Source organism: Marmota marmota, unplaced genomic scaffold (genome assembly GCF_001458135.2).
Source record: "Marmota marmota marmota unplaced genomic scaffold, marMar, whole genome shotgun sequence".
Classification (NCBI taxonomy): domain Eukaryota; kingdom Metazoa; phylum Chordata; class Mammalia; order Rodentia; family Sciuridae; genus Marmota; species Marmota marmota.
Genome location: NW_025999968.1, coordinates 6,013,368 through 6,017,642, shown reverse-complemented (window position 1 = coordinate 6,017,642; position 4,275 = coordinate 6,013,368). Strand labels below are relative to the sequence as shown.

Here is a 4,275-nt window from a genome sequence, read left to right as displayed (position 1 = left end):
CTTCCCGAGGCCGCCGCTCAGCACCAGAACAGCCTACCCTGGGTGCACTTCGCTCCCGCCCCTGTAACGGAACTCGCCAATCCGGAGCCGGGAAGGCTACTGTGGTGGCCAATCAGAAGCAGGAACGCCATTGCGCTGGGCTAGAAGCTGGCAGGAGGTGGAGGAAAAAACCGAGGAGCGAACGGGCCTCGGGCTGCCCAATGAGGAGAGCCGGGGGGCGGAGGTGTGCAAGTTGGGTTGAAGGAACAGGAAATATTCTTAAAGGTAGAGTGATGGGCAAGAAGGAAAGCCAGTACGTGATTGGGAAAGAGGTGGGCCTGGTTCCTTAAAGGGGACGCCTTGAGAACCCAGAAAAGAAGATGTTTTAAGAAACTTCTTTGTGACCTGGTCTCTGTTCTGCTTTTCATGTCTTTCAATGGGAGTTTGGAAGTGGAGAAAATGAAGAGGAAGAGGGCACGGAAAACTTTCGAAATGATTAGAGAGCCCCTCGTGAAATAGAAGGCAAGAAAGGAAAGAGGCTGTCTCCATAAGAAGGTGGGGGAAAAATAAGACAATTCAGAGGTCTCTGATTTCCCTTTCACTGCAAGATCCTTGTCGACCTAACACTACTTGAATTCGTAGGCTGTGATTTCCTGTTGTTTTGTATCTGAAACATTGTAAGATTCCTGTGAACTAGAGATGGTTATTTCCAGAAATGCCCTGTGGATCTCCCAGCGGAGGCAAGAGAGTGTTGGCATTGAGTGATGAAGTTTGGAAACCCAAGCTTAGGTTACTAGACCTGTTTCTGGAAGTGTAGGGCCGCGCATATGGAATGGAGACGTGAGGGACCCCTAACAACACGGTGGATTTGGAACCCTAGAACCGTGGTCACAACTCCCTTTTCCTAGTTTTGCTTCATATTTCATAAACCCTCTCGTCCTGAAACAGGTGTCCACCACCACGTGGCGTTGAAATATTTCTGGGCTCTTCCACAACTAGATTTGTGAAATGTCTCTGATCTTAGATGTCCCTTAGCTGGACTAGTTAACTTCCAGAACGTACACACAGCGCATGGCTTAATGGGAATTTCTAGAGTCTCTTTACATAGGAAAGAGAACTGCATTGAGAAAAAGGGTAAACAGTTCCCCATCTTATGTTTGTAAAACAGTTTGAAAAGCTGTGATGAAACAGGCCATTAAGGTTGCCAGAAAACTATGGCACCAATAGAATCTGGAAAATTTTTTAGCCTTTGAATGGATTTGGCACTCCCAGATTCAAACTGCCAATCAGAAAGACCCTATGATTCAGAGCTATAATAGTAATGTCAATAACACCACCATGAAATTGTGTAATGTTAATGTGTCTAAAGTAAACCACACAAGTAGTCTTAATTCAGAAAGCAAGATTTAAGAGTTTTGTGGGATTTTTGTCGTTGTTGTTTGAAACACCATTAAAAAATACATATTAATTACCATTCTGATAGGATTTAGAAGTGAAGCTAACAGTAGCTTCTGTTTGATAAAGTTCAGAATATTTGCTTTTTAATTTAATCTTCATTTCCTAACTGAAGTCCAGCTTCCAACAAGAGATCTTTTTTATTAGCTTTACCCATTCATCGTCCCATTTTCAGGCTAGCTGGCATGAGCTTATAGTAGTACCTATACTGATAAGAAAATACAGTAGTCAAGTGAAACTGTTTTGTCTCCAGGTCAAGTTCATTTGTGAAGGACAGAATGAATCTGATTTTCACCTACATCCTTGAGATCCTTCCATGGCGCTGAAAGATTATTTGCATGATTTACACGGTAGCGCTTGCATCCCCAGCTTCATTTCATGACATTTCTTTTTACCTAGGAGATGAACTGCCGGAGGGGGCCACTGACAGCCTGGACAGGGACGGCACCTCTCTCAGCTCCACTTATCCACTCCTTGCTCCTAGAGATTAGGGCTGAGTAAAATGTGCCTCCTTCCTGGAGACCCCTATGTGCAGAGCCCGGTCCAATGCGAGCATTGGAGGTGCCCATAGCCCTCTTCTGCCAGTCGTCCTCGCAGCGCTAGCGGTGCCAGGTTGGTTGGGAGCTTGCCCTGCGCCCTGGCCGGGCAGCCAAGTTCACACCAGATGACCTTTGCCTGCCTCTTTCACTTTTTCTTGCCTCCTTCATCTTCCCTTCTTCACTTGCCCTCACGTTCTTCCTTGGACCCCCTCGTCAACGTTGTGTGGCTTGCTTTTAACTCTCCTGTGTCAGAGAGTGAATTGGATTGGGTTTTCTTTTTAGAAGCCCAACTTCTGCTTTCCAAAAAGGAGGGGGAATTCTTAAATCCACTTCCCTGTTTTCCGAAGGAATCGCCAAACTTTCCCAAAGTGCTCCTGTTACTTATTCCACATGCTCAACAGCAATATATGAAGGTTTGATAGTCTACATCACCATCAACATTTGATATTGTCAGTCTTTTTTAATGCCAGCCATTATAGTGTATGAAGTGATATCTCATTGTGATTTTAGTTTTTCATATCTCTAGTAACCATTAGCCCATTTTAAACCAGGGAAGCTTGTTTCATAATTGACTTCAAATGTCTTTATGTGTTCTGGATACAAGTCCTTTCTCAGATACTTTATACAAATATTTTCACCCAGGTTGTGAAATGCCCTTGAAAACAAAACCAAAATAGCTTTATTAAGATACGATGGACCCACAATTAACAGAACATATTTAAAATGAACAATTTAAAGTGATGAATTTTGACACACACCTGTGAAAACATCTCTAAAATAAAAAATGAACATATCCACTCCTCCTACCCCCATTTCCTCATGTAAAGTTAATTCCTTCCTCTTCCTTTCATTAGGCAGTGTTGTCAGTTCCCCAGCAAACACTAATCTGCTGTCACAATAAATTATTTTTGTTTTCTAGAATTTTAAACAAATGAAGTCATGCAGTAACACCATCTTCTTTCATTCAACATAACTTTTGAGAGATTCATTCAGCCTTGTGTTTGATCCCCAGCACCAAAAAAAAAAAAAATATCATTTTATTGTATGCGTCAATAACGTATTAGCTTTACATGCTGAAGCCTTTCATTGTGTGGATGTATCAAATAAATGTTGATGTATCTCTCCACTGTTTGTGGACAGTGGAATTGTTTCCAGTGTTTAACTATTACAAATAAAGGTGCCATGAACATCTTGGTAAAATCTTGGCACACATATTTGCTTTCATTTACTTTGTGTAGCATTTGGGTAACTGTCCAGTGAAATAGTTGGAATTATATGGTAGATGTGTTCACCTTTTTAAAAAACTGCTGCTCAAAGTTTGACCATTTTATATTACCACCAGAAGTGTATGAGAATTTGAATTGTTCTATATCCTTGTGAACACTCGATATGACCGATTTTTAAAATTTTAGCAAGTTGAATAGGCACATAGTGGTATTTCATTGTGATTTTAAGCAACTTTCTCTATTGAACAATGATGCTGCATCTTTTCATGTACTTAGTAACTATTTCTACATCTTTGGTGAAGTGTTCAAAATTTACCCTCTTCACTGGGTCTAAGTTTTTTTTTTTTTTTTAAAGCTTTATGTTTTCATTTAGACACATGGTGCATTTTATGGATTTTTGTTTGGTTGGTTTTTGAGATTGGATTTTACTGTGTTATCCAGGCTGATCTCAAACTCATGGGCTAAGCATTCCTCTGCCTCCACCTTCCAAGTAGTTAGGATTACAGGCATGTGCCACTGCACCTTGCAAAGGTACATTTAAAATGAGTTTTTGTATATTGTGTTGGTATGGATTAAAGTTCATATTTTGGTATTGGGAACTCCAATTTTTCAGCACTAATTATTGTATAGACTATACTTAGCCACTGAAATTTGTAATTGTACTTTGAAAAGAAATCAAGTGACCACATGTTGTTTTGTTTGGGTATACTGGGGATTAAACCCAGAGGTGCTCTTCTGAGCTACATCCCCAACCCCTTTTATTTTTTGAGACAGGGTCCTGGTGAGTTTCTGAGGCTGGCCTCAAACTTGTGATCCTCCTACCTCAGCCTCCCTAGTACCTGGTTACCACATTCAGCACCAGATTGTCTTTATGTGGTTTTATGTTTTGAAGTCAAGTAGTATGAGGCCTGCAGTTTTCTTCTTTTAAAATTGTATTAACTATTTTTAAAGCCTTTGCATCCCCATATAGACTTATGCTTATAAAACTTAAAAAAAAAAATGAAATTTTGACCAGGATCTATAAGTCAATTTGGGGAGAATTGACAATTCAGTAATTGTCTTTAGTTCAATGAACA

General features: G+C 40.5%; 1 long non-coding RNA gene across 1 annotated transcript; it reads left to right on the top strand.

The window, feature by feature from the left end:
* Positions 1–8: 8 nt before the first annotated feature.
* LOC125616894 lies at positions 9–3,173 on the top strand. Its single transcript, XR_007347669.1, has 2 exons — positions 9–534; positions 1,834–3,173. It is a non-coding gene; the product is annotated as an uncharacterized LOC125616894 (long non-coding RNA).
* The last annotated feature ends 1,102 nt before the right edge of the window (positions 3,174–4,275 follow it).